Source organism: Eutrema salsugineum, unplaced genomic scaffold (assembly GCF_000478725.1).
Source record: "Eutrema salsugineum unplaced genomic scaffold, Eutsalg1_0 scaffold_4, whole genome shotgun sequence".
Classification (NCBI taxonomy): domain Eukaryota; kingdom Viridiplantae; phylum Streptophyta; class Magnoliopsida; order Brassicales; family Brassicaceae; genus Eutrema; species Eutrema salsugineum.
The window spans coordinates 841,072-853,626 of NW_006256686.1; the positions used below are offsets into that span (position 1 = coordinate 841,072).

At 37.4% G+C, this 12,555-nt stretch overlaps 1 long non-coding RNA gene across 1 annotated transcript; it reads left to right on the plus strand.

Moving 5' to 3' along the window:
* The first annotated feature begins 1,366 nt into the window (after window positions 1–1,366).
* LOC112084621 lies at window positions 1,367–3,682 on the plus strand. The gene is made up of 2 exons (XR_002898292.1): window positions 1,367–1,735; window positions 2,786–3,682. It is a non-coding gene; the product is annotated as an uncharacterized LOC112084621 (long non-coding RNA).
* The last annotated feature ends 8,873 nt before the right edge of the window (window positions 3,683–12,555 follow it).

The following is a 12,555-nucleotide window of genomic DNA, read 5'->3' on the forward strand; positions in this document are numbered from 1 at the left end:
ATTAGAAAGAGCAATCCAATATCTCGAACTTTGGTGAAGGAACCCTCAACGCTTGGGAAGTGAAAGGTTCTCTGGAGGGCTCATCTTTGCAGTACATTGACACGGTCAGAAAGATGCTTCTAGACATGTGTCCATTCCAGAAATGTTATCTTCTTGCTCATGGTTTCAAATTGAATGATCTCAAACGTTATGGAAATAGGACTCAAATATCTAAAATCTTGATGACGTACCTGTAGATTGAATCGGTCTGGAAGTGCATCGTCCTTCGCAATCTTCGGAGCTCATCGGGTCAGACCAAAACAGTAGCCAGACAGGCGTGCCTTCCGGTGAGCTTAACTCTCTACTAACGCCTCCAAATCCTATGATTCTACCTGCTCTGGAAACATGATCCAATATTCTCCAACTTTGATGAATCATCCGACAACTGAATCGGACTGGAAGGTTCCCCGGACAGGCAATCTTTCAGGCATATCGGATTGCTCCGGAATGGATGTGAGATAGGTCTGTCTTCCGGTGACCGTATCTTTCAGCTCAGTGCTCCAAATTCCCTGATTCAAACTTTCCTGGGTTCTTGACTCAATTATCTCCAACCTTTCTAAAGACCCTGTAAGCTGAATCGGCCGGAAAGATCTTCCGGTGACGCAATTTCGAAAATGTATCTGCACCCCGGAATTTTGGCCGAGAAACTTTAACGGCCGGTACGCGTTTTGGCCGAGAAATCCACCCGCGGTTATTGAAAATCGCCAAGAAAAAGCTTCCTGCGGTACAGGCCAGCGCCAAGAACCTCTCAAAGGCTGTTTTCACCATTTTTAAAGTTCTGATCACCATTTCTTTTCTTGGTTTCACCTTTTCAGCTCCAAATAGCTCCAAATACACCTGATAAGCACTCCAAACCATGCAAAGACTCATTGGGACCTTATGCAACCCCTAAGCCCTAAAACAACACATAAAGGCCTAAAATGCATGAAATCTCCTTTATATAAAAGGAGCTGAATTCCTGGCTTCTCAAGCCATCCACGTCAGCAAAATAATAGGAGAAAATAATCAGCCAATAAAAACCCTTAAATTTGCCACTTCATCAGAATATTTTTAAATAAGAATTATCATTCATCACAAGAGTAGAAAACACGTCGGCCCATTTAATCTAGGTCCACCAACCTCCAGCCCGAATTTAAACAACTCCCCCTACAATAAAAAAAAAAGTTCAATAAACTGACCTACAAAGCCCAATAGAAAACATTCCAAAAAAACCTCAGTCTAGCCCATAACGAGGAAAAAAATTTTTTTTTCCTAGCCATCTCCACGCTCAACTGAGCGTGCTTCAGACCCTAATTAAATTGACCTGAAACAGCTTCGACTCCAACGATTCATCTTCATCTCATCTTCTATTCCGCTTCAACAAAAGGAAATCTCAAACCAGAAGCCGTTACCCAAGAAAATGTACTTTAATTCACCATCAAAGATGCTTCACACTAAAATCACCACTACAACCTCAAACCACGATGGAGAATCCAAAACGTCAACCGTTCTTAAAAAATTCCATTTCACTTCCACATCTCCATCCTCTTTATATACACTTCGAGCAGTCCCCGAATTAAAACGATAGTGGTTATATCTAGATACCCATAGACCGAGTCAAGAGGCCTCAAGAGATTTTGATTGGAGCCAATTTCATCTTCAGTTCGAGAGGTAGGACGCTGCGCCATTGTTACAGCGCTGGGGGAAGGCAAATGAGGTAATTGTCCATATTTTCTAATATAGGTTTTATGAAATCACACAAGTTTTAGAATACAATCCCACGCTTCCAAACATCAAAACCATTGTAGTTTTTCATCATCTTTACACTTAAAGATACACTTCAATAATAAAAACAGATAAAAGTATAAAACTAATACGCTTTTTTAAGGGAAAATATGGAATATAATTCAAGGTATGGCTGAAAGAATGAACATATATTCCTCCGCATTTTTCACATCTTCAAAAGTTATGGCCGACACCATAATTTGCTGATGGGTAAAATGAAATCGAGGTCATACAATTTGTGTTCTGGTGATAATGTAAGTTTGGAATCATATTCACTACAACGTTCAAAAGCTCAAAATTATCTTTATCACATGTGGTTAATACGTTAAGGTACTACACTCTATTAGAGATGGTACATCAAAGAAAATTCAGGTATGTAGATCATCAATGTTTTGGTGAATTTTTAAACCACCGCTCATATAAAATCAACCCTGGTTCTTTTTCTGTAGGGAAAATAATATAGATTGGTTCACTGTTTGTTGTTCTCACATTTTCTTGCATCATACAAGAAGCTTCCCAACTGAACCTATTATCTAAAATTTAAAAGTGAAGTTGGTAGACGATGACAATTCTATGAATTTAGCCGGTTAATATAAGCTGGTGAGTTTGTGTCGTATGGCAAACTCATCATGTCCGTAAATAGAACTAAAAACTTAGTTGATTAAATTAGTATATTTGAAAGAAAAAAAATAGAACAGAGTAGCCATCGATTATTGACGACGTAGAGTTTGTGTTTTACATTTGCAAAACTGTCCACTTGCTTCTCTAATGGCTACTAATTTCGTTTTCAACTCATATCAAAACTGTTGACTTTCTGAGCTGCGCTTATTCCTCCTTTTGTCGACATCTACAGAAATATCAGTTTGGTTCCACCTTAACACTCTTCTGTGGTGCTTTTCGGTGGCATTTCCATTTTTATACATTTCACATATTGAAATATGGGATGCTAACGATGTTTACTCTTAATTCCACCATTTTTCAGATTTATGGATGAAGAAGGGTCACACATCAGGTTACTATAAGGTGGAGTGAAACGTATTGAGATCTCTGCAAAGTATTTGACGGACCAGACAATATAGATATCAAGCTTAGGGAACCCCATCGATTTTCAAGGTAATTTAATTGGCAAACCATATTTGTAAGGATATAGCTTATCAATCTGTCCTTTTGAAGCTCCTGAACGGTAATCTGATAAATGCTCATCATTAACCACTCTCTTGAATTAGTTGTACGGTATACAATGCATAGAAGAAGCTTCAACTTAAGTTTACAGGGTTTTTAATGTCTCAATGTCATAATCAAGGTAGCTACATAGATAGTGGCGTACAATTTCTATAGCATGTATACATGGTTTGTGATTGGTGCCCATACAAAAAAAAACTATTCGACCTATCTAGGCACTGCTTAGTGCTCTTCCAGTGATGTTGAGTAGCCGTAGAATTTATATCATCCATTATCAAAGTAAATAAGAGGAATTACTTTTAACTTCTAAATTGTTGCCGTTTTTTTCTCGGGCTGGTGCCATGGGATTAGAACACATTTAAGAAAATAGAATAAGTATGTTTTTCTCCCAAGATCTATCTAAGAGAAGCCTCTCTCTAATTTTTTTATTCCGAAAACAAGTTAAGAGGATGTAACAATATCGTTTATTTAAGCATGATGTCGTCGAGCATGTGCCAGAGCTAATGTCACTGTCCTCGGAAGTCATACCTCTTAATTCTTTTTAACTTTACTACTGGCATTAAGACAGAGACGAAGTAGTTATTAAGGATTGTGAAGTCCAAGCCTCAAAAGGAATCATGTGACAACTACCATCTCCATAAGGAAAAAAGAATGCCCTCTTCTTCTTTTATTGACATCAAAGATTGCCCTCTTTTACCAAAAAAAAAAAGATTGCCCTTTTTTTGTATGTTTGTGCGTTTTTTGTATTTCTGTTTCAATGTGTACAGGAAAATAATGTATCATAATTTAGAGATTTACAATTAAATAGACTATTGTAGTTAAACAATAATCTTATATAAAAAATAATTACATCTTCATGAATCTACATCTGCCTTATTTTTATGACTAATAGGTTTCACAAAAAGTGGATTCTAGATAGGTTATTTTTAAGACAAATTTATTGACAAAAAAGGAAATAATATGAATCTATCTATGCAGGTTTTTTTTTAAAAAAAAAGTGGTGCAACATTCATCGGCCATAACAATAAACAAAAGAAAATTTAAAACTATGACAAGGTATGTAATGTGGATTGTAAGCTGTAAAGCATGATCTACCAATCTAAGAATCTAATTTTCTTTTTATTAACTGTATTTGGTTGGAATTATCAGCTTCACAACTTTTCTTTTACAACATAATTAAACCATTGAGTTCAACCCAAATATATAATCACTTAAAACTAACAAAATTTTATGAAAAAAACCCGGGCGTAGCCCGGGGTAAGCCCTAGTAAAACATGATTTGGAATGAATTATACAACCTAAATGCTGCAAATTATGAACATATCCCTAAACAACTATCTCTCTCAAGCATTACTAGTAGGTTTCTACTCTGGTCCTGGAAGGGAGTAGATGCAATAGTTTGAACAAGACACATCAACATTTACAACTCATCGATAGATAAGTTTCCACTCCTATAGTAGACTTGCTCGTTTCACCCTAGGTCAGACAATCAATGAAAATATTCGCAACATATGATATCTAGATTGGATTCTAAGTGGCCAACAGAGAATCACGCAATAGGAATAAAGGTAAATGAAGAATACCTAGAAGATAATAAATCTTAAATGTATCGATTCATAGATGAGACACACGTATTTCACTTTGAAAAATCCCTTTAAACCCAACTAGGAAACTACTCAAACATATTGTAACAAAGCATCATGAACGTATTGAGATTGCTGGAAATTAAAAAGAGCAAAGAAGAAAACCGAAGAACAGAGTTGCAGGTGGAGGCGCAATGATGCTCTCCGTCGGTGGCTCCTTCTTAGAAATCAACGGCTTCTAGGGTTTGAGGCACACACAAAAATCTAAGCACACCCCTTTAGAAAGACCTAAAGGAGGTATTTGTAGATTATGGAGTTGTCTTGGAAACTAAGGGCTTCAAAAATAATAAAGGGAATCTACTTGGGATTTAATTTGGTTGGCTGGGAAGTGAACGTTGTCTGGCCACGTTCGCAGTGCTTCTACCCGTGAGGAAATATGCCATGGCGGCGGTCTCCGCTTGCGCTGTCTTCCGAGACTGTATTTTTTGTCTTTATTGCATCGGTAGTATCTAACGATCTAACCGTTGGATTGTGTCCAAACCAAGTGTTAGAAAGCTAGTTGTTTCCTCTATGTTGTCTAAAACATTGGGGCTGATCGGACGGTGATAAGGTCATCATCGCGTGCCATACTTCTAACGGTTTGCATTTATCCAAAAATTGTTCATTTGTTTCAAATTGCATATCTTTTGCCCAAGTTCCCTGAAAAGTCTTTTGAAACTCTAAAACATTGAAAATACTTTAAAACTATTGAAAACAGAGTTAAAATACATGCGTAAGACATCATTACGATCCATAAAAGTGGTCAAAATACGGTGATCAACTTTTCCAGACTTAAACCTTTGTTTGTCCTCAAACAAACTTAGATAAAGCCAGGAAAGAATTTTAAAAATCGCAGGAACTAAACAATATCTCAGTGACCGTCCTTCTAAACCATAACTTATCGTGGAACATCTATTTGGATCTAGTCTATAAAATTCTCACCAAAATATAAGCATAACTAGTCCGTTGATCCGTTGATGGTGACTTGATGTGTGTGTTGTGGGTTGTCAAGTTTTACCCTAATTGAAATCAATAGCCGCAAGTGCACAGCTGATGGATTGTAGTACTTAGGGATCGAATCCACAGGGAAGGAGAATCTTTTTCTGCAAAAAGCCTTTGAAATAAGTTAAAGTAAGGAAGTCTAGAACAAAAACGGTTTAGTGGGGGTTTGGTAGTGTGTTTAAAATCTAAAAACGAAATCTTAAAAGAGAATATGGAAATTAAATGGCGTAATAACTAAACTTAACGAAAATAACTAAAAATAATAAAAACGGATATTCTAATGCTTAAATGAAAATGAACTAAAAAGGAAAGACAATATTGAACTAAAGCTTAAAGAAAAATCGGTGTAAATCAATGGAAAAGAAAGCGTTGGGGTTCAGGGAAGTTTTCTCAGGGGTACGAACGATTCAAAACATTGCTAGAGAGTAAATTGATAAGATCTTAGCTTAAACTTTTCGAACTGGAGTCACGGATGTATGAATACGCCACTGTCGTGATCATAGCCAACTATCTCTCTCAACCCTGACCAATAAGTTTCCACTCTGGCCCTGGAAGAGAAGAGATGCATTATGTTTAAGACTCGTCCTAATTCACAAATCGCCCATAGGTAGGTTTCCACTCCTATGTTTGTTTTGCTCTCCCAAACTAGATTTGATACCTGATGAACACTTTCGTGTCACCAAGCATCTGGATCAGATTGTAGTTCATGACGCTACTCTCATGCAGTAAAAACGAATTCAGAAGAAAAAGTTCTAAGATTCAGCTCAATAGCCAATGGAATCCTCACCGAACATATAAATCCCCATCGAAAATCCCTTAATCCCAACAATAAAACTACTCAGACATAATGAACGAAATCAAAGACATAATATTAAGAAGTAGAATAGAAACCGAAATTGAAAAAGAAAGAACAAGGGTTCAAGAGAACAAATCTCTCTCTCTTTAAAAGCTAAAGCAAAAACAATAAGAATATGAAGTAAATATTTTGGTGGTGATAGTTACACGATTTCTAGGGCTCCTAAGACATGTATTTATAGTGCTCAAGACCTCTCTGGACGTCACTTAGGGTTTCTCCAAATGTGGGCTTCAGAAATGGGCTTATTGGGCTCGGAGGTTGAAGGCCGCGGTCGGGAGTGCTCTGACCGCGGTGGATGAGTGGTTTGCCGCAGTCGGGATGCTCCTGACCGCGGGAAAATGCTTGTTGGCCGCGGGTGGAAGTGCTGGCCAGCTGGTTTACGGGACATCTTGCTCTTCGCGTATCTTTTGATTTAACCGTTGGATTGCCAAGCTGTAAAGTGCACTGGAAAGCTGACACTTCCATCTTTAAGGTCTCCAAATTTGAGCTGGATCAGACGGTGAGAAGGCCTTCAATCAGGGGTGAACTTCTGACGGTTTGACTCTGAGCTGAAATCTGGTTTTCTGTCCATTTTGTTAAGCTTTTCCCTAAGTTACCTGAAAAGAGTCTTGGAACTACAAATACTAGAAAAACGTGATAAAAGTACTTAAAAGCAATTAAAAACATATAAAAAGTATTTCAAAACGATCCATAAAAGTGGTCAAAATACGGTGTTATCATCCGTCATGCAGAAATCTACACACTTAGATCTAACTTTCAGTCAACTAGCTCTCTACATTCATTATGTGTAATAGTGAATTCTCATCAAAGACATTATTCAGGGTAGACGGCGTTTGGCATTAAGACTATTTAAGCGGTGGAGTTTAAGTGTTTCGGGTTACCTGAAGTTCTGGAGGATGGAAGATATTATGCAAAAGTGCAAGAGAGAGTGGACCTGTTGATGTGCGCAATTTTCAGTCACTTCTTCTTGCCAAATGTTGTTGCATAATCCATGCTCTTTTGTTGTGAACAGTTGTTCCCCCAGACTTAGATCTTTTCCAAGAATCAGAAAGATGATCTCTAAAACTCCATATAATTCAAATCAAGCTTGCCTCAAGTATAAAACTTGATCCTCCTAGACTCTCTAAGGTTTTAAGTTTTTTTTCCTTCTTATTTTATGATTATTATTATTATTATCATTATTATTACTATTATTATTATTATTATTATTATTATTATTATTATTATTATTATTATTTTAGAAGAAGGGAGAAACAACCTTTTAGAGAGAGAGAGAGAGTCTAAGGGACGAAAATGTACTGATGTTTGGTGATTTTTCTGAGGCAAGCTAAGTTTTCTCCTTTGTTGAATCATTGTGGTGAATTCGCAGGTCTCCGTCTTTAGTGACTGAAAACCGCGTTGATCTTCATTCTGTCCAACGTTGTTGCACATATCTGCATATAGGACAATGAAAAACAAGAGTGTGTGTGGTTTGAAAGAGGATGGGTGAAGGTAGGGAACTAGGTAAAGGTGAACAAGCCATTCAAGATCAACAAAGAGTGGTAAAAAGGGTAAAGAGTCCTGAATGGATGATTTGTTTCCCTGATCTAATGCTTCAATGAGAAAATTAAGTAAATATTAAGTCTAGATGAAATGAGCTAGTATATCCTGTCAGAAAGAATCTCCATGAGTAGAAGTCTTCTGGTGGGAGTTTGTAGTACAAGTATTCTAGCTACCGCTTAGTCTAGGCCTAAATCCCAAAAGAGCAAAAAACGAGGATATAACGTAGAAGCACACTGGTCTAAATCAAAATAATATTGTATATTTATGTTCCTGGTTTGAAAACTTTTTAAAAAGCTTTTTGAAAAATTTTGTAAAAGATTTTGTGTGTCCAAAACAAACTCAAAACAAATCAAATTCCGTTAGTAACGAATGAACATCCTCCCCCCAGACTTATTTCACACTATCCTCAGTGTGATAAATCTTGGAAAGAATGGTAAAGAAAATAGAAAATTGAAATGTCTAAGTGTACTATCGTGCCGGAGACTATTGTTCGTAAACACGATGTTACCATGGTTGTAAAAGACATGACCGCTGGTCCAAACCTCTTGACCTTGGTCGAGAAGGGATGTTCCGCGGCTGGTTTCTTATGTGTTGCGGTGTTTGTTTCTTCTCCGGTTTATTGGCCTAGCTCGTCTTTTAGCCGTTCTTATTTGTAAAATCCTGAAATTAAATGAAACAAAAATGAAGCAGTAAAATAGAAAAAATAAAGCTTAAAGAGAAATAAATAAAATACCAAGTGGGTTGCCTCCCACTAGCGCTTTTTTTAAGTCGTTAGCTTGACATTATTGCTAGATTATACTTATCCGGAGTCGTGACACTCCTTGATCTCTTTCTTGGCCGATGATAGAATCAATCAAAAGCATCACTTCTCTCTTGTCTTCTCTTTCTTCAGCCAGACATGGCTTTACAGGTTGGCAATTTACTTTAAATGAGTTACCATTTTTGTCCCATAGGACAATGGCTTGACTTCCTTTATTGTGAAGGGTTCGGACCATCTTGAACGTAATTTTCCTGGGAAAAGCTTAAGATGGGAATTGAAAAGAAGAACTTTATCGTTAGGAGCAAAAGTTCGATGAATAATCTTCTTATCATGATATGCTTTAGTCTTCTCTTTTTTGATCTTCAAATTTTCGTAAGCATTGTGTCGGATTTCTTATAACTGGTGAATTTGAAGTAGTCTTCTTTCTCCGGCTGTTTTCAAGTTCATGTTCATCTCCTTAATAGCCCATTGCACTATATACTCGAGTTCTACTGGAAGGTCACATGCTTTTCCGTAAACTAGGTTGAATGGCGTTGTTCCTAGTGGCGTCTTGAAAGCTGTTCGATATGCGCAATCCTTGCAATGCACTGCAGTTGTTTTCTGCAAAATCGACTTGATTTCTCAATTTGAGATTTCTACTTGACCTCTAGTTTGGGGATGGTATGGAGAAGCAATTTTATGCGTTACTCCATTCTTTCTAAGAAGATTCTCGAAAACTTTGTTGATGAATTGTGATACTCTGTCGCTTATCACAATTCTAGAAACTCCAAAACCGCGGGAATATAACAGATTAAAACAGCTTCATGACGATTTTTGCATCATTGGTGGGGCTCGCGACTGCTTCAACCCACTTAGAGATGTAGTCTACTGCTACTAAGATGTATTGGTTTTCGAAAGAAGTTGGGAATGGTCCCATGAAATATATCCCCCAAACATCGACTTCGAGAATAAAATTCTGAGGCATCTCATTCCTTTTTCTTATGTTGCCTGATGTGGGTGCAGTGGGCAACACAAGTTTTACCCTAGACAAGCTGCAAGTGCACAGCAAACGCAGTAGTACTTAGGGATCGAATCCACAGGGATTTATGTGCTCAGGACTTCTAACTGATGCTAAAAACAATCGTAGACCCAATCTAATGAAAAGGGGTTTTGGTTTGTCACTAATTCTAATTAAGCAGAGAATTAAAAAGCTGGAAATAAAAATCTGTGGAAAACAATAAGAAAAACGGTGCTGGGTTCAAGGTACATCATTAGGGTTCATGTTCTAAAACACAAGAAATTTAGGCAAGGATTGTCTATGACTCTGAAACTAGGATTGACACTTGTAAGATTAGCCAACTCTCGTCACCCTAATCATCTAATCACTTATTCATGACAATTAACTCTTGCTCTCATGCAAGAACATGATCATGCATTGTAGATCGGAATCCATCTCGGCTTACTTATCTTCCGTAGGTAGGTTTCTTCTCCTATGACGGTATCGTCCATAAGATCCAGTTCAGGCAACCCAGATACAACACTCTCATGGCTCGAATTTAACCTAGGATCGGACTCGGGTGATCAATCCAGAATTACCACTTTGAGATTTGGATGAATGAGAGAATCATGTAAAAATCATAATTTTTTTTCCTAAAAACCTAGATGTCATTCAAACATGGGATCCCTTTCGATTTCTCTTTCACCCAACTAGGTGACTACTCAGACATGGCTGAGATAGACATCATCATAGGTTTAAGAACTAGGAAGAAGAAAAGTAAAAAAAAAAGAAGTTGCAGAAAAACTTTTTTTATTGAAGACAGAGTGGCGATGAAGAGCTTCTACAAATGCATAAAAATAAATCCTAAAACTACAAATGAGTTATCTCTCAAAGAGAAGAAAGAGGCTTTGTTACAAAAGACCTAAAAATTAGTATTTATAGTGTTTCTCCAAGTCTGGGCGTCTAGGGCTTGTAAAATGGGTGCAGGAAGTGTCTTGGGTTTTAGATGTCCTCCTGAGGTACGGTTATAGGTCCACCGGGGGTGAAACCTCTTGAGCCGCGGTGGGAACAAGTCTGGCCGCGGGTGAAACCTTCTGTCCTTGATTGGACTTGTGTTGATCGGCTTTCAGTGCATTGATGATATCTAGAGAACGAACCGTTGGATTTCTTTGATTCCAAATGTATTGTAAAGCTGGTTATCTCGTCTATAATTTGTCCAAATTTGGGGATGATCGGACGGTGCGAAGGTCTTATTTAGTTGCCAAACTTCTGACAGCCAAAATGCACTCCAAAGCTCCAAGTTTCCTGAAAAACCTTTTAAAACTCCAAAACATGGAAAACACTTACAAAACCTATAAAACTGAGTGAAAACACCTGCATAAGATATTAAAAGTGATCCATAAAAGTGGTCAAAATCAGGTGTTATCAACTCCCCCAGACTTAAACCTTTGTTTATCCTCAAACAAAACTAATGATCTAAACCTGAAAAAGAGGTTTGAAAATCGCAGGAACTAACAAAATCTCAGACACCATGCTTCCAAACCGAAGTTAATCATTATGCTCAAATCAGGAATAGTCTAGAAAATTCTCACAAAAATATAGGCATAACTAGTCCGTTGACCCGTCATGCGAAAGTCTAGACACTTAAACCTATCTTCCAATCAACTAGCTCTCAACATTCATTCAAAAGTTTAAGTGGTTCTCATCAAAAGGACTTTAGTAAAGCAATCAAGGCTAGGTATTCAAAATAGCTATTTTAGGGGTGACGTTCTTAGTGTTTAGGATTACCTTTTTTTGGAGAGACAAGACATTATGCAGAACAGCAAGAGAGGATGGAGGTGTTGATGTTCATAGTTTCCAGTCACATTCCTCTTGCCTTAAAATTTCTGATCTCCTTCCTTCAAGGTCTCTCCATCACTCCCCCAGACTTAGAGTTTTGTCCAGGTTTTAAAACCAATACTCACAGATGAATACTTGTAGCCTTTGGTTCAGATAATTTCAGCCATCCTAGACTCTTTTATGCTTTTGGTTTCCTTTCCTTTCATTATTTTTCTCTTTTTTTTTTTTTTTTTGCAGAAAGGGGAAACCGCCTTTGGATGTAGAGTCTTGGGAGGCACAAAATTTACCTTTTAAGTTCAAGCTTTTTGAAGCTTCGATAGATTCTTGATGCTTCACTTTCCCAAATTCCTTCAGTCTTCCTCTTGAGTGACTGAAAACTATGTTGTTCCTCCCTCCCCGTCGTTTTTGCACATATCCGTCGATACAAACAAGAAAGAGAGTGCATGAGGTTTGAACATAAATTTTTGGGTAAAGGGTGTGGTACCAGCTAAATATGAACAGGCAATCTAGGACAACAAAGAGTGGTAATAATGAGGTGAAGATGTCCTAGATGTATATCATGATGCCTGCTAAAACCAATGATGAGAAAATTAGATGTCAAGATTATGTTCAAGTAAAATGAGCTATTATATCCTGGCAGAAAAGATCTCCATGAATAGAAATCCTCTAGTGGGAGTTCGTAGTGCAAGTACTCTAGCTACCGCATAATCTAGTACTAACCACAACAGAACTAGCATGTAAAGTCTAGAAGCACATGGGTCAGTCTAGAAGCACATGGGTCTTACTCATCATAGTTTTGTGTCAACATTCCTGAAAAATACTCAAAGTCTTTTAATAAGCATAAAAAATTTTAAAAATTGCAGAAAAATATAAGAAACATCTTCCTCCAGACTTTAATCACACTGTCCTCAGTGTGAAAAAGTTGGTGAGAAGATGGTGAGTAAAGGCACAAAAGTCTTAAAAAAAAAAGAAG